This window comes from Lissotriton helveticus, chromosome 7, assembly GCF_964261635.1.
Source record: "Lissotriton helveticus chromosome 7, aLisHel1.1, whole genome shotgun sequence".
Classification (NCBI taxonomy): Eukaryota; Metazoa; Chordata; class Amphibia; order Caudata; family Salamandridae; genus Lissotriton; species Lissotriton helveticus.
Window position 1 is genome coordinate 485,431,897 of NC_136068.1, and position 18,307 is coordinate 485,450,203.

Here is an 18,307-nt window from a genome sequence, read left to right on the forward strand (position 1 = left end):
GGGAGCTGCTTTTGTGCCAACTGATAAGATAACAAAATGCATGACACTATTCATCTAGAAATAGACCTTTTAGAGACAGGAAAACCTGTATTCAACTGACCATAATTCACAAACATTTGGTCAGACTTTCGTACACTCTGTTTTATCAAGGTAGAATGTCAACACTCGTTTTAAATCTAAAGAGTGCAGAGCTCTATCAGCCGGCGTGTCCGGATTTGCAAAAAAAAGTGGGAAGAGTGACTGACTGGTTAATGTAAAAATCCAAGACCACCTTAGGGAGGAACCTCGGGTGAGTATGTAACACCACTCTATTCGCATGAAAAACGAGATAAGGCTCTGTAGAGCATAAGACCTGTATCTCGCTTACCCTGTGCGCAGAAGTGATTGCCACGAAAAAAGCAGTCTTCCATGACAGGTGTTGCAGGGAAGCCTTATGAATGGGCTCGAATGGGGGGCCCATTAGTTTAGATAAGACCACATTTAGCTCCCAGGGAGGAGAAGGAGCCCTAACAGGAGGATAGTCTTTCTTGAGACCCTCCAGGAAATCCTTAACAACTGGTATTTGAAAGAAAGAAACCTGAGTGGGAGACTTTCTATATGCTGTTATCGCAGCCAGGTGAACTTTTATGGAGGAATACTGTAAACCTGCTTTGGCCAAAGACAGTAAGTATGGCAACAGTACCTGTTCTTGACTACGAATACAGCTGCCAGGAATTGTATTATGTTGCCATTATCCCTTACATTCCTGTCTGTATATATATATGCATTTAAGTTTTCTATCAATTGTTGTCATTAAGGTATTATTTTATTGGTTGATGTCCACAGTATAAAATGATTATTTAAATTGTTATGTACGGTTGCCAGGAAAGGCCTATTGAGTAAATCCTACTGTTTTCTTGTCTGTTCATATATGAATGTCTTGCATTTCTAACAGTATGCTGATTTAAAATGGCAAGAGTATTTTTCAATTGTTGCGCCCCAGCCTTTGCACATCTGTCTACTCCCTTTTTATTAAGTGTTAGTATGGTGATTTTAAATCTTTTTAACTATGTATCTTTCTGCTTGTATGATTTGATGTACAAATCGAATAAAAGCTTTTGAAATTGAATTGACTACGAATACGGTCATGACCTTCAGCAGTACACCACATGAAAAAACGTTTCCACTTAAAAGCATAAGACTTTCTGGTAGAAGCTCTCCTAGCCTCCTTTAAAATCTGCATGCAGTCCTGTGAGAGGCCTAAATGTCCGTATTGGATGAACTCAGGAGCCATGCTGCTAACCTCAGGGACGGCAGGTTGGGGTGGAACACCTTGCCCTTCGCCCTGGTCAGCAGATCCGGATGACATGGCAGCCTCCTGTGTGGTACTTTGGATAGGTGAAGAAGGTCCGGATACCACCACTGGCAAGGCCAATCTGGAGCAACCAGGATCATGTCTTGGCCTTGTACAGCTTCCTGATCAGCAAGGGAATGAGTGGAATCGGTGGAAAAGCGTAGAGTAATGTCTCTGACCAGTCTATCCACAGAGCATTCCCCTTGGACCCTGGTTGCGGGTACCTGGAGGCGTCGTCGGGATGGGAGTCCTGGTACATAAATAAATTAATGTCCCATTAGACATATAGAGTAATAGGCCAAAGGCCCCACATTAGTAACACATCCATGTCCTTTTAAAAAGGACCAAACTCTAGAGAAGAGCCAATCAGCTATCACCTCCCTCAAGAACCCTCCTGGAAGGAGCTCCTGTCCCTCAGATTTTCTACCGCACGTCGTGCTAAGGGAGATTCCTCTGAGCTCTGCTCAGTTTACTTCTCATCTGGTTTTCCAGTGTTTTCCTGGCTTTATATTTCATCTTCTGACTGAAGTTCCTTGGTATCCTCATGGCTGAGACACCTAAGAAGGTACTTTTTAGGTTCTGTGGTTCCTGTGGGAAGAAGAGACTACATGTAGATGACCAACATCAAGATTGTCTCTACTGTCTCTATCCGGACCATTCTTCTAAGGATTGCAAGGTATGTCGTAACGTCTCCACAAAAACCCCCAAAGATCGGGAGGGACGCCTGTTAAGATGGCTACAAAGGCTGAAAGACAGAGACCAATTGGAGTCTTCTGAGGAGAGTGAGGGCTCTTCAACATCCTCTAAAGCCTCTCAAAAAAGACTAAGAGTGGCATCTCCGGGCCCATCGTCACAGCCTCCTCAAAAGAAAACACTTAAGAAGTCTTCAGAGGTTCATTCTAAGGCTCTACCATCGAAGGTGTCCTCTCAGGAAGTTACCACCTTCAAAAAGCCTTCTTCTGCTCCGTCGACGACGACATCGCCGTCGACGACTTCAGCGACGAGGAGATCTGTGTCTACAGCCTTATGTGTCACTTCGTCGACGGCAACTGTCTCCACGTCGATAGTGTCGTCGGCATTAACCTCGAAATAGTCTTACCTGCCGTAGACGATGGAGTTGTCGTCGTCGATGGCAGGTAAGACTGTTTCGTCGACGATAAAGATCAAAAAGACAAAGTTGACCTCGAAGCAACGGTCGATGCTGCGATCGCCGACGACTGGGTCATCGACTAGCTCGACGACGAAGACACCGTCGACGTCCACGCCATCGTCGATGAAATCTCCATCGGTGATGATGACAGTGTCGACGACGGCTCCGTCGACGATAACTCCATCGACTACGACACCTGTCGACGTTTCACCGTCGACGACTGCACTGTCGACGGGCTCGTCGTCGACGACGGATCCAAATCTGAAAAGCACATCTGTGCATCTAAGAATTATGAAAAAGACGTTGACGCCGGCTCTAACATCTCCAAGTAGGGTCCAACCACTGCCTCCAGCATGTCTTCTGGAAGAGGAGAATTCGGATGAGGGTAGCATGTTTAAAACGGCGACAAGCCCCTCTGAACTTAATGTAAAATATCAACAAAGTTCAGATGAGGAAGACCAGGATCAGGAGGAAGAATGTCAACCGCCTCCTTCACCAATGGTTTGTCTTCCAGCCTCCTTGGTTACGGATTTACAATACCTTATTACAGACTACAAACAGAGGTTTCCAACATCTCCTAATCCTCAACCCTCGGCGGTGTCTCCACCACCAAGACCATGGCCTCCACCTTTAAATTTACAGCCGGAGCCTGTCATTTTGCCGCATCCTCTATCTACTGATGACGACGAGGAGGAAGATCAGCATGAAGAGGGGTAACTTCATGACAACCAGTCTAACCATGATGAATGGGACGACCACGTCATTCCCTGTCCTGCTTCTCCAGTGCCTACACAGGCCGACTCACCACCTGAAGACATCGGGGGTTCCATAACGTTGTTGAGAGAGCATCTCAACGTTTTCAAATACCCATGACTTCCCACCATCAGGATTGCTTCTTGTATGATTTTAAGGAGCCTTTCAAGAAGTCAGTGAGATCTATACCCATAATAGAATAGTTATGGGGTCAGGGTGTGAAGATTATGCAAAATCCTTCCTCGGTGCCTCCGGTGTTGCCTCGCCTGGATAAAAATACAAGGCGCCCGATACTGCTCCAGCTTGTTTAATAGGACATCCCAAGCCGGACTCGGTTATAACGCAGGCGGCTCAAAGAAAGTCCAAAAATCTTTCTGACCCCGTTAACAGCTCCGCCGGATAAAGAAGGCCCGAAGGTTGGATAATAGCGTTTTTCTTTAATGTCTGCTTTGACAGTAAGAGCGTCCAATGCTTTAGCACTATTGGGGCGATACAATAGGCAGTTATGGGCAGACATAGCTCCATACCTGGCAGCCTTACCTGAAGACTCAAAAGAGGAGGCAAAGAAGATAATGCTTGAAGGGGAACACTCAGCATCGGAAATAATAGTTTGCGCGATGGATATCGCGTCGACTGGATTTCATCAGCTGGCTGGCGCAGCAGTATTAAGACGACAAGGTTGGTTGAAGGCAACTTCTTTTCGACCTGAAATTCAAACGAAGATCTTGGATATGCCCTATGATGGCCAGTTTCTTTTTGGGCCACAAATTGATGAGTCTCTCCAGAGTATAAAGAAAGATACGGACACAGCCAGAGCTTTAGGAAACCTCCAGTTTAAAAATACTTCCTTTCGTGGATCAAGAGGGAGAGGGCAGGCCTCTTTTAGAAGTGATTACCAATATTGGTCGTCCTACTCTTCTGGTCAACAACATCGACGACAGTATCAACAACGTCAGCAACAGCAGCAATCCTCTTATGGTAAATCATCCTTTCGTTGAAAAGGCCAATGTAGGAGAGTAGGGTCTGCTTCCTATAGTCACCCCCACTTTTTGCTTTGCTTTACTGGTTTTCGACTTAGATATGGCTGTGGGCCTGCTAATCAGACCCACAGCACAGATGCACTCTCTCTAAATTCACACCATGTACTCTAGGTACATCCACAATTGGGAATTGGTTCATCTTGTCAGCCCCTGTAGAAGTGTACCCTAGGTACTCAGGGCATAGGTGTAACCAAGGCCTACCAGGGGCTGCAGCATATCTTTTGCCACCACTGGCTGGCCATCCAAACTGACATAACTGGCTGATCACTCAGCTGGGGCAAGGTCGTGTAATCACCCCTTGCTTAGGTATAGTATTCCTATATCTACCCTTATATATAGACACACAGTAACCTATAAGTCACTCCTAAGGCAGGCCTTAACAATCCTGGAGGCAGAGTGCTTGGTTATGTGTGAGATGGTGCTCTAGCATGAGCTGAGCCTGTCTGCAGCTTTCGGAACCATGTCCTTATAGCTGTTCTATGATATTGCCATACCATATACTCTTAAGTGCATTATGAACCTCGCTGTTAAATGCTAACTCTGGTTTGGCTTCTATCAAAACATGTCGTGTAAGGTGTCATACGCTTTAGAATACTACCTCCTCGCCAGTTCTGGCGACGGGGGTAGCATTCCACCCTTCTAGAGGGATTAGACATGTTACTTCCATTAATCCCGGTTAAAGTTAACCAGAGCCTCAGCATCACAAAATGGATGCTGCTGCCACAGACACAAGTCTGACCTCCTGCTGCTGGGAGTCCTTCCAGCGAGGGAGGCTTGGACAATAAGTTTCCTGTCTTGGGAGGGGTTAGCACCACCCCAGACAGGCTATAGTATATTGGGGCAGGGAGGCCTGAATGAAACAATCAAACCGGTGCTGGGGCACTCCAGCCCCAGCTCTGGCGAGAAACTGGACAAAGGGAAAGGGGTGTAACCACCCCCTTCCTGGGTCCCACCCATAGGAGGGACCTAGCAGGTAATCCAGCCCCTAAATTTGGTATATAGGTAGGAGCTGAGTCCCAAGATTTTAGATTTATCCTGACTGAAACTCTGATACGAACCTCTGGACCTTCGACAGTCTACTTTGCAAGAAGACAACTGAAGTATCTCCCTTGTGGTCAAGCAGTGACCACCCTGCAAGAGCAGACACCATCAAGCGATCAACGGTTTGCTTTGTTGACGCTCCTGCCGGAGCCCGAGCACAGAGCCTGACAAGACCCGGACTTCCAGACATCCTTCAGCCCGATCCACAGCCACAGCAAAGCTGAGACCCGTGGAGGCGACGCGAGATGTGGGACCGGCCATCTTGGAAAGCCAGCGACTTGCTTTCCGTGCAACTTCTGAGGCACCCTCGAAGTTGTGCATTGGGGATTGAGAAGCCCCAGCCCCGAGCACCAACTGCACCGAAGATCAGCCTTCCACACTCCACGAGTTCTGCGTGGGGCCCTTCTGCATTTTCCTGCTCGACGCGTCTGTCCGGTCACTTGCCCGTTGGCTAGTGGCCTCTGTGACGACGAAACCTTCAATTTGCAACGCTGGACTGGTTGCTCTAGACTGGCCCTTGCTCCCTTGAAAAGGAGCAGCCCATCAGACCTTGCTGGTCTGATTAAGATGCCATCTTCCTTTTCTGTGTGGGTTGCCTTTGCCAAGGCTTGTTGACTCCAATCCGGAAGCCGACACCGCCGACAGCGAGATCCTTCGTGGGACAGTCCGTGCCCAGCTCCTGGTCGTCGTCAACACCTCCTGGTCCACGTGGCTGCAGAGACGAGCTTCACGACATCACCTGATTGCTTCGCGACATCGCCCTGTTCCTTCCTGGTTCCAACCTGGTCACTGGCTAGTGACCCATACTCTGTCCCCTCTGCTTTCAGGTACTCTTCATCCTTGATTCGCCCTTGGATCCAACCGGACACTTCTCTCCTGGTCGCCTGCAGCATCTTTTTCCATGGCTCTATAAGAATCAGCGACGAAACCCGACACACTTTGACACCTATGCACCCGCTTCCTGTGGGTGAGGTAACGCGAGTATTTCGGTACTCCTGTGGGTATTGACTATCCTAGTGTCCTAGTTTCAAGTAGCTTTTCCCTAGTCCATCCGGAAGTGTCCTAAAAGAACTAGTTTCCATTTCGTTCGTTCCCATTCTAACTCTATGGTAACTCGCGTGCGTGTAAAGACACTGCACGTGCATCCCGTGGGCCTCCTGCTCTCTATCCTTTGGCAGTACAGTGTAGCCCCAGCGATTCTCCAGGCCTTTCCTTTGTTTGTGACGTGGTTCTTATACCACTATTTTAGTATATGGTTCGAAGTGCCCCTAGGGCATTACTGTATTTTGTGCAACTTATTGTATTTTGATTAAGTATCTTGTTAGGTGCTGGTGCCTCTGACCTCATAAAGAGTTCAGAGGATTGTGTTAGAAATAAATACATATATATTTTGATATACAACCTGTGTGGTGTCCTTTCACTTGGTATTAAAGGGATTGCATATGGTAAAACAGCTGGCTTAACATGCCCTCTTGAGTTTAGCCTAAGGCTGCTTTGTCCATGCTACCACTAGGATAGCTGGTCTATAAGGTTGACTTTACAACCATCACCATGAGGGTTGTTTGGACTGGTGCAAGGTGCCCACTAGAATAGTGGACATCACATATCAGGCCAACTTCTCACATTGGTGTGCAGCGGTTGGGATTTGAGCTTGCTGTTGTTTTACCAATTGTAATCTTTGCAATATCATTTGAAAGATCATACAGGTACCTATAGGTACATATAAAACAAGACTTAGAATACTTAAGTTTTACTGAACTTAGTTGTTGTAGACCAAAGGGCCTAGCACACCCTGACTACAACTCCTAGGGAGGTTCAGTAGGAAACACTTAGTGTAGCTAGGTGCACACACCACACCCCACTAGATCATGTCTGCCACAGGTGAGCCAAGTGTGACTCTACTAGTGGGGAGGGACCCTCCAAGGGCACCCCATAGATATGAAATACTCAACTTCCAAGAGCTGAGACACTTGTGTACCACAAGGAGGTTGAAACAGGGCTCCAACCCTACCCTTCAGCACCTGATGGAAATCCTAGAAGAGTATGATGCTCAGAAAGCATCTGGCTCAGGTCCTACAGGGAATGCAGATGAGGTCCTGCCCTCAACAGAGGATACCACTGATCCTACTATCATAGATAATGAGGATGATGGAGAAGCAGATGACTCTGAAGATGGGGAGGGAAGCCAAGGCCAGGTGGAAGTCAGAAGACTTAGCCAGGCCAACTTAAGCCAGTTTGGGGCTGAGCATGGGGGATCCCCATTCAGGCCTTCAAGTGGGTTTAACCAGAGGTATAGGAGGGACAGATCTCACTCAGGTGAATCTCACCACTCCAATGGCTCTAGTGGTTCTCAGAGGGGAATGACTTCCTCTCAAAGGAGAGAACTTGAGGCTAGGATGAGGGAAGTCCAACTCAGAATAGAGAAGGAAGAACTTGCCCAAGCAAAACTTGTTTTGGCAAGGGAGCAAAAGTTAAGTGGATTAGATTCAGTGGGGCCCCCACAATAACAACTTCTGATTTGCTCTGGTGAAAATACCATCCCTATTTTTAATATTTCTGAACACTTACAGTCTTCAGCTGAAGTTTAATTACTTTCGAAGGGGCTCAGCTTTGTTCCCACTGAGAAATCATGCTTATTTGATATTCAACTGGAATTATTACAGTTCTTTAGAAAATTATGTATTAAAGCATTTTTTCTTGGCAAAGAGAACAACATGAGTGAAAGTTTCTCTGGATTGAGGCCCCCTTCTACTTTCAATCCCTGACTAATCAGGTCCCTATTGAATTGTTGGCCTTTGAATCTATGGTTTTAAATGATGTGCTTGATTTGAATAAAAACTTTGAATATGTTTCCTATAATATATCTCTGGCTGAACGACAAGCACTTACAAAACTGAAAATGAATCAAGAGGTCCTAATCAAGCCGGCTGACAAGGGCGGGGGAATAGTGGTGCAGTCTAAGATTGACTATAAGACCGAAGTCAAACGTCAACTTGGTAATCTAAACCATTATCTCCCCTTGAGAACTAGTCCCTTGGCCGAGATCCAACGCTTGATTCTCACAGTGACTATGGCAGCCAAAACTGATGGCTTTATAACTCTAAAAGAATTTACCTTTTTAAATACCAAAACACCGCAAACACCTGTGTTGTACACACTCCCTAAAGTGCATAAGTGTGTTTCTTCTCCCTCAGGCCGACCCATAGTCTCTGGATGTGGGTCAGTCCTGGAGCCACTATGCAAATACAAAGATATATTCATTAGGGATTTTGCTTGTGCCACTCGCAGCTATGTGCGTGATAGTGGTGATATTATCTCTCAAATTAAGGTCATGAAATTTTGCCCAGAAACTAAACTGTTGGTGTGCATGGACCTTGAGTCCTTGTACACAAACATTCCCCAATTGGAGGGGATTGAAGTGATCCGCAAGGTTCTAAACACGCGGGCCGCTCCAATGCCAGTACCAACCGATTTTAGTATTGATCTTTTGACTATTTCTTTAACCAAAAACTTTTTTGAGTTTGAAGGACAATATTATTTACAGACTAAGGGGACATCTAGGGGGCTTCTTATGCCCCCAATTTTGCCATTTTGTTTGTTGACGACTTTGAGAAACGTTTTATTTTTGACTGGAACAATAATCCTTTCTTTGGTAGCTTTCGTCATTGGCGACGCTACATTGATGATATTTTTTTCATTTGGACTGGGACTGAGGATTCATTAGACAGGTTTATGATTTGGTTAAATTCTTGTTCCAATTACCTCAAATTTACGTCTAATTTTAGCAATTGCCAGGTCGACTTTTTGGATCTTACCATTTTTCCTAACGAAGGGAAGCTGTCTACAAAATTGTTCACCAAGCCAACGGCCCGCAATACTCTTTTAGAGTATTCCAGTAACCATCCTCGCGGCCTCAGGGACGGTCTTCCCTTTGGACAATTATTGCGTATTCGTAGAAATAGTTTCTTTAAAAATTACTACTTTCGTGAAGCCGATATTCTGTCAAAGAAATTGATACAACGTGGCTATCCCCGCAAACTTGTTAAACGCTCGATGAAACGAGCATGGTACAATCCTCGGGATATCCTGTTGATCCCAAAAACAAAAAAAAACATGACCCGCATTCCATGCGTGACCACATTTGGTACTCGCAGCAACCACATTTCTGGTATTATTAAGAAACACTGGGCACTGGTAGTGGCCACTGGGATTACTAATGAGTTACCGCTGTTTTCTTATAAACAAGGTAAAAATCTTCGTGATTATTTGGTGCGAGCAGCTTTGCCTCGTGCTGAGAGCCCCACTTTATCATCTATGTGGGGCCTCAATAAAACTGTCGGACATTATAAATGTGGCAGCTGCCTCGTGTGTGTCTTGCCTGAATACTAAACAGTTTGTACATGGGAACATCAAAAACGACCTGCGCAGTCTTTCAAATTGCAATACGGTGAACGTCATATATGCGATTTTGGTGTCCATGCGACCTGATCTATATCGGGCAAACGACCCAAAAAATTAAAACACGACTTGGACAACATAAAAGTCGTATACGTTGCCAAACTGAGAATGCAGCCTTAGTGGCACACTATCAACAGCTTAGCCATGGACCTGGCGACATGCGTTGGCAGGTTATAGAGGTAGTGAAAACTCCTGAAAGAGGTGGGAGCATCTCCAATATTTTGAATAGAATGGAGTGTCAGTGGATGCTCCGCTGTAATAGCATCAACTGTGGGCTCAACTCTCTGGAAGAATGTCATTCGATTGTAACTAGCTGAGCTCACTATATGATGTGGTAAACCTGCAGATCTGTATGTATTGATGGTATTGTTACATTATATGACATATATGGAATGTTTTCTCTTTGCACTATTTGTATGTACTTAATGTGGCTCTACACCTTGAGGGTGCTCTAGTCCTGTTATTATGTAACTAGACTTTTTCATAGGAAAACACTTTTCTTTATTTCTCTTTATTTTTATTTTTAGTCCTAATTCTTACCATATATCACTAGGTATTGGGCACTTTTTACATATTGCACGCCAGAATATATATTTTACGCCCGAGCCTAATTATATTTTCCATCTATGCTCTTTTTGGGCCCTACATCATTCGGAATATTTCCAGATATGGTGCGTTTTACGCGGTTTTCACAATTGTTGGCACCCTCCATTAGATATCCTAAGTATACACTGCATACAACAGTATTACGAAGACATTGTTCATCTAATCTGCTGTTTGCGAAAGAGAATGCCAATTGGCATTATATATGTAACACTAGTTCGTGTGTGGTGGGGCGCCTTATATGAACATTTGTAACTGCCCCGTTCCAATATGTCTGCCATGAGCGCATGATGCGCGTGGCCTTTTACTATTTCTACATGCAATACCGGCTTACGGGGGTTAACGCTGTGTCTGGATACCTTCCGTGAGCACACTTCGAGACCGTGTCGGGTAAGTGGCTTCTGCCGAGCATTATTTACCGAGCGGATAGCACTATATATTGCAACCTTGGTACATCCAAACACGCGCCATAAAGGGGTTGACGCGTTGTATATGTCTATCACTGAAGGGTTAATCTTTATATACTTTTTACATAACTGCTGACCGAAAATTGTCTACCACCAAGGACTAACATGGTCTAGTCTGGCTAATGTCTCTCATTGTGCTGAAACTCCCGCTATCCTGTTAAGGGTCCCCTTTTCAGGTGACATGCTCGTATCGAGTGCAGCTCTGTTGAGGTTATTTGCCGTAATTTAATCGTTGAACAAGAGTGATATTTTTTGGTTTGCCTTATAGCAGACTGATAAAACGCGTCCCCTCTGTGGTTGACGCATTTTCTATGTGGCAGCATTCTATGCTGAAGTGAGTTACTATATAGGATCTATTCTTTTTTTAATTTCAGTCCTATAGTATTTGAGGTTACACTGATTGAGCAATGCATAACCACTATTGGGTTAATTCCTAAATGTGGGTTTTTCTAGTTTACATATGGCACATATTTTGTTTTTACAGCCGATTTATTGGGCATAACGGTGGTGTGTGACCTAGAGACCATTCACCGTACCAAATTGTATTGGTGACATCGGAAGGCAGTATTCATACGCCTGAAATAAAACATTGGACTGCCTCCATGATTGATCGCTTGAAGTAAGTTTTAGATTCAGCTGGGTACCACAATTGGGTCCCAATGCATTAGTAGCATGTTTCCAAATTTGCATATTCATTTCTTTTACAGAATTGAAATCTTCATCTACTCGCCATTGTATTTACAACTGGCTTGTTTTACTCCAAGGTTATTATTCTTTACTTTTATAACTATTTAGGTGGTTAATGAATTCACGAGCAGTGTGGTGGTAGTTTTTTCTATCTCCTTGCCTTGACCTTGACTAGCCACATGGGGTTTCTCTCCTTTTTTCCCTTTTTTCCTTCCCCAGTTTTTTCCTCTGAAGAAGCCTACCATATTTATGTAATGTAAATTAATTTTATACATTTTTCTCTTTAGAGAAATTCAAACGCTCAAATGAACTTCTGTCCTGAAGATGACCGCACATTCATCTAGCGGTTGAAACGCCGTCAACGCTTTTTGTGGCCATAATTTGTGAAGCACACATCATTTTGTATTGGTTGTTCCTTTTTGTATATATAACGTCTGTTTGTTAGCCACTTGTTTGGCATGTGAATTGTTTGATTTTGTTTTGCCAACTGCCCCCCCTTTGAGCGTTATGGTTCCGTTCTGAACCTTTTTAATAATTATATGCTTAATAAATTATAAGTGTTTTTGTAAAACTGTTTAATTGTCTTTATAGGCTCCTTCATTCTTCTTTCTTTGTATAATTCTTTTTCTTTCCAAAGTCTGATGGTCTAAATCAGAATTATTTAGGTGGTATTATTGAGTGTCCCTGGTTCAGGGTCTTTGGTCAAGCCCCTGTAGTCTGTCAATAGATTCCACTGGTGGCAGCAATATCCCTAAGGATAAAGACAGTTCCTATGACAATAGACACCTGAGTAAGATTGTGCGCCCCTACAAAGTGGGGGATGACATCCACAAATGGATAACTGCTTTGGAGAGAGCCTGCAAAGTACAGCAGGTACCCCAAAGTCAGTGGGCAGCAATCTTATGGCTCTCCTTTGCAGAAAAAGGAAGAGACAAGCTCCTCACAGTTAGTGATGATGATGCTAACAATTACACTGTCCTGAAGAGTGCTCTAATTGATGGGTTTGGCTTAACCACTGAACAGTACAGGTTGATGTTCAGAGATACCCAGAAGACACAGACTCAGGACTGGACTGATTTTGTTGATTTTGCCACTAAGGCTCTGAAAGACTGGTTGCTGGGAAGTAAAGTTAAGGACTATACAGGATTATATAATTTGATCATGAGAGAACAAATCCTTAATAATTGTCAGAACCAGTTGTTGCACCAACACCTGATTGACTCAGATCTGACCTCCCCAAGAATTGGGAAAGAAGGCAGACAAATGGGTCAGAACCAGGGTTAAGCAGAAACCCCAGAACCAAGGTGATGATCAGAAAAAGGCAGACTAAAAAGGTGGGGATCAGAAACCAAAAGACCAGAAGTCTTCATCAGGCCCCAAAATTCTAATGAAGGGGGGTCCCAAACTTCTCAGAAGAAGAAGAAAGAAGGTCCAAAGAAACCTTGGTGTAATTATTGTAAATCTGCCTCTCACTGGTTTAGTGAGTGCACCAAGAAAGGTACAGCCCCTACCACTGTAGCCCCTAAGGCATCTGCACCCCCTAGTACAGTTAACAGTGGTAGTTCCCAACCCAAGGCTATAGTGGGGTTAACTATGGGTACTGAGGTGGATTCTGACCTATTCAGGATACCAACCCAGGATGTTCTTGTCTGTAATGTGGACATTGCTATGTCCTCAACTGTGAGTCCCAGTACTCTGGGCAAGTACAGGCAAACACCTTTGATAAATGACAAAGTGGCTCAGGCCTACAGGGACACATGTGCCAGTGTCACTATGGTGACACCTAACTTTGTGGACCCTGGACAGATTGTACTGGGTGATAATTACCTGGTGATCAATGCTAGCAATGTCACTACTACCCATAGTGTGGCAGTGGTTAACTTCTCCTGGGGAGGGGTAACTGGCCTCAAAAGAGTTGTGGTACGTGCAGACCTCCCAGTTGAATGTCTGTTGGGCAATGATCTTGAATCCTCTGTATGGTCAGAAGTGGAGTATAGGGCTCATGCAGAGATGTTAGGCATATCAGCTCATGTCCTTGCTGTGACCAGGTCACAGGCCAAAAAGTGCCAAACTGAACAGGCCTTGGATCCTGAAACTATGGACCAAGTGCCATCCAAGAGAAAGAGCAGTAGGGTTAAGGCAGTGCCTTCCCCCCTGCCTACAAGTGAGGATCAGCCTTCTCATGAATCTGATTCTGAGACTCCTGAAGGAACTGTCCTAAAAGAACTTGCACCTGACCAGGTTGAGTTTCTTGGGACAGGGGGACCTTCAAGGGCAGACTTGAGGCAGGTACAGTTAGACTGCCCCTCTCTTGAACCCCTTAGACAACAAGCTGCTTCTGAGGCTGCTGGGAATGCTACAGGTACCCATAAAGTTTACTGGGATGAAGGACTCCTTTATTCTGAGTGTCGAGACCCCAAGCCTGGTGCTTCCAGGAGGTTGGTCGTACCTCAGACCTTTAGGGGTTTCCTTCTTACCTTAGCCCATGATATTCCCTTGGCAGGACATCTAGGCCAGAACAAGACTTGGGACAGGCTTGTCCCTCACTTTCACTGGCCCCATATGTCAGAAGATACTAAGGAGTTTTGTCGCTCCTGTGTGACCTGCCAAGCCAGTGGCAAATCAGGTGGCACAACAAAGGCCCCCCTCATACCACTACCTGTGGTGGGGGTACCCTTTGAAAGAGTTGGGATTGACATTGTTGGACCAATGGATCCCCAAACAGCCTCTGGGCACAGATTTATACTCGTGGTAGTGGATCATGCCACCAGGTATCCAGAAGCTATTCCCCTAAGGACCACAACAGCACCTGTTGTGGCAAGAGCCCTCCTGGGAGTTTTCTCAAGAGTGGGCTTTCCAAAGGAGGTTGTCTCAGACAGAGGTGCAAACTTCATGTCTGGGTACTTTTTTTTTTTTTTTTAGAAATCTTTTTATTTTATTTGATTAACGAACATACAGTAGGTGGCGGTCATCACAATCAGGCGAGCAACAGTCACATGTGCATTTCAGGGAATCACAGTACATACATAATACATTTAGTGCAGAAGATGTTCAGAATGGTGCATCATATTATCTTTACAATGTGAGCGGTTCATCAGTTGGAACAGTTTGGGGGGTTTGTAAATGTTGCCTCTGTATTCATTCCAATTGGACCACACTTCTACCCATTTCCGTGGACATCCACGTGCCACATACTGTTTTTTCCCGAAGCATGCACCAGTCAATACCAGTCTTCCAGGATCCCAATGTAGGAGGGCTGGTCTCCCCCCCCAATGCCTGGCAAGTTATGTTTTGCGATGGCAAATCCCAGTGTCGCCCACAGCTTTCCCCGGGGTGGCAGATCTGTGGGTTCCCAGATGTTCAGGAGGCACCTCTTTACTTCCACTCGTAGTTCCACCCCCATACCTCTCGCATACAACGGGTCACTCGGGTCCAGTAATTCCTAATCAGTGGGCATTCCCACAGTATGTGGAAATAAGTCCCAACCTCCCCACATCCCCTCCTGCAAAGTCCATCCACACTCCGGCCCATTCTCTGCAGTCTAGTACCTGAGAGGTATACTCGGTGCAGAATTTTCAGCTGAATCAGCCGCAGCCTGGCCGATATGGCCACCTCCTTAGGGGAGGCAAGTGCATTCCCTCATCTATTTCCAGCCCATCAGTTTCCCATTTCCCTTTTAGGGGCAACAGCAGGTCTGGGGAGTTGTTAATGATTTTCTTATATGTGAGTGAGATGGCGTGTTCGGGGAGGTGGCCAACTAGGAGTCTATCCTCCAGGGGGGAGTAGGCAGGGGTCTGTGTTCCCGCGGGGATGTTCGCCTGGAGGGAGTGCCTAACCTGTAAGTATCTAAAGTACTCTGTGTGGGCCAGTTCGTAGGTGTGTTAAAGTGATGCGAAGGATACCACACCCTCCGGGCCCCACATGTCCTGGATGCGGGAGATGCCGATGAGGTCCCAGTTTCGGAACCCCTTGGTGCGGCCCAGCGCTTCCAACTTCTCTGAGACCCACAGGGGTAGCCATCGTGAGGGTGTCAGCCCATCCCAACTTTCGCTGCACTATGTGCCACAGCTGAACCGAGTGATGTGTGGGTCCAGTGAGCTGATACCGACCATGCCTAGAATAGAGCGCCGCCTCGAAGTTTCCTTCCAGCAAAAGCCTGCGATCCATGCCATTCCCTGGGTCGTTACCGTCACAGTATGTGGGTTGATTGATTGCTGCGAGGGGGGCAGCCCAGTAGTATTTGCGAATGTCTAGGAGCGCTATGCCTCCGTCAAATACCCCAGGGTCAATTTTTGAAGGGATATACAAGGTGTTCCAGGCCCCAACAGCTTCCGCTGCGTGGCCTCAATGGCCGTGAAATATGAGTGCGGGACCAAGTCTGGATAGTTCTGTAGGGCGTATAAGAATCTTGGCAGCGCCATCATTTTGAAGAGCGCCGCTCTTCCGAGGAGGGACAGTGGGAGCCTCCACCAGGAGGCCGCGTCCCTCTTAAATCGTTGCAGGGGCGGCAGGAGATTCCTCTCATATCTGGTGGTCTTGTCCTTGGAGATAAAAATCCCCAGGTAACGGAACCCCTCAGTGGCTACTGTGATTGGGCAGTTTCGCGGGGCGACCGGAGGGCTTCCCTGCAGGGCATGTAGTATGGATTTGCCCCAGTTGATGCTGTATCCAGAGTTTCTCCCGAAGCTGGTGAAGATGTCCATGGCCACTATAAGGGACTTACGAGGTCTCGTTAGGTATAGGAGAATGTCATCTGCATAGAGCGAAATTCTGTCCTCCCATCCGTCAGCCGAGCGTATCCCTTTCAGGGAGAGGTCCTGTCTAATCCAGGCAGCTAGTGGTTCTAATGAAAGCGCAAAAAGTAGGGGCGAGAGGGGACACCCCTGTTGTGTCCCTCTCTCAAGCGCAAACACTTCAGAGGTTTTGTTATTGACAGAGACCTGAGCCAGGGGTTCAGAATAAAGGAGACGCACCCATCCCATGAAGCTATGTCCAAAGCCCAGTTTTTGGAGGACCTCCATCACGTATGGCCATTCAAGCGTTTCAAATGCCATTGCGGCGTCTAGAAACACTACCACTGCATCTTCCTGGAGGGTATGACAACGCCCCAGCACTCTGTGTAGCCGTCGGAGATTGAGCGCTGTATTGCGGTGGGGCATGAAGCCAGACTGGTCTGGGTGGACCAGAGCGGGAAGTACAGGTTTGAGCCTATTCGCGAGTACCTTTGCAAAGATTTAAGGCTCTGCGTTTAGCCGAGATATGGGCCTGTAAGAGGCGCAAGAATCCCTTGGTTTCCCTTCTTTTGGGATAGCCACTATCGTGGCAATGCGCTGGTCGCGTGGCAGAGTGCCCTTTTCCCTGCTCTCCTCGAACATTCGCTTTAAGTATGGACTCAGGCCGTCAGGCATGAGCTTGTACAGCTCTATCGGCAAGCCGTTTGGCCTGAGGGCCTTTCCCGACTTAAGGTCCCTGATTGCCCTGCTCAAATCTTCTTCGGCAAGCGGCGCTTCCAGGACTTCCCGCTCTGTATGAGAGAGGACGGGCATACGGATGTCAGCGAGCAAGGAGGACGAATCTTCTTCTGGCCTGTCAGAACCCCTGCTGTAAACTTTCCTGTAGTGCGGTGCAAATTCCTTAACTATCTCACAGGGCTCCACAATGACTTCTCCAGACTCAGTCTTGAGTTCTACCACTACGCCCGGGGCCTGTTGCTTTTGATCTAGCCAGGCGATTAGTTTGCCAGCTTTATCCCCCTGGTCATATATTCTACCCTCATCTCCGGCCATGGTCCTAGCCGTGTCAGTGGCCAAGGCCCTGTACTCCGCCGCTTTGAGTTCCATCAAGTGTATTGTTCTCGGTTCACCCCCCCGCTTGGGCCGCCGTTTCCAGCGCGAGGAGGTCTTCTTCCATGGTAGCCATTTGCTCCTCCGCTCCTTGCGGCGTCCGGCAATAGCAGACAGGGCCTCCCCTCTTAGCACGGTTTTAAAGGCCTCCCACAGCACCATAGATGAGGCCACCGTGCCATCGTTGTCCTCAAAGTACCGGTCAATCGAGAGAGTGAGCTTTTTCCTTATTTCATCACTGCGCAGGTACCAGGCGTTTATTGGCGCAATGCAGCCCCCCTGCCTATCCCCGAATCTGAGGTGGGCAACCACCGGTGAGTGGTCCGATATTCCCCTTGGGAGATGAGTAATTTCGTTAATCGTTGTGTCGGGCTGCATGGGCGTTAGTATGTAATCTATACGGGAAAATGATCTGTGTGGGCCGGAAAAGAAAGTGTACTGAGTGTCTCTTGGGTGGCGGTGCGCCATAGGTCAGTGAGACCGAATGCCTCAAGAAAGTCTGACAACCACCTGAGCCCCGCTGGTATGTCCTTGGGTGGGTTTTTGTCAAGGGTCCCTGAGACTACAGCGTTAAAATCGCCTCCCACTAGAACGCGTCCCTCTGGGAGGGAGAGGAGTACCTTACCCAGGTCCTGATATGATTGCGTTTGAAGACCAGGCGGTATGTAGGCCGCAACCAGATTAATCCTGCGACCCTCCCATCTGCCCGAAATAGCCACAAAACGCCCTAAGGGGTCAGAGCCCGTGTGGTCGATGACTAGGGGAAGATTGCGACGGAGCAGAATGCCCACCCCTCGGGATCCAGAGGTGAAGCCGGCATGCGCTGCCAAAGAATAGCCCCATCTGTTCAGCGCGTGACATGTGTTGCCTAATAGATGCGTCTCCTGCAGGAGTACCACATCAGGGTGGTGCCTCTTGACAAATTGTAGTAC

The 18,307-nt window shown here is 46.8% G+C and overlaps 1 protein-coding gene and 1 long non-coding RNA gene across 3 annotated transcripts in view; both read left to right on the top strand.

Annotated features, from left to right (window-relative positions):
• The window catches only part of SETD1A (SET domain containing 1A, histone lysine methyltransferase), a 1,239,111-nt gene that overhangs the window by 198,569 nt on the left and 1,022,235 nt on the right, over nt 1-18,307 (top strand). The gene's annotated exons all lie outside the window — the stretch shown is intronic.
• On the top strand, nt 11,339-11,924 carry LOC144768657 (uncharacterized). Its single transcript, XR_013598604.1, has 3 exons — nt 11,339-11,464; nt 11,553-11,609; nt 11,820-11,924. It is a non-coding gene; the product is annotated as an uncharacterized LOC144768657 (long non-coding RNA).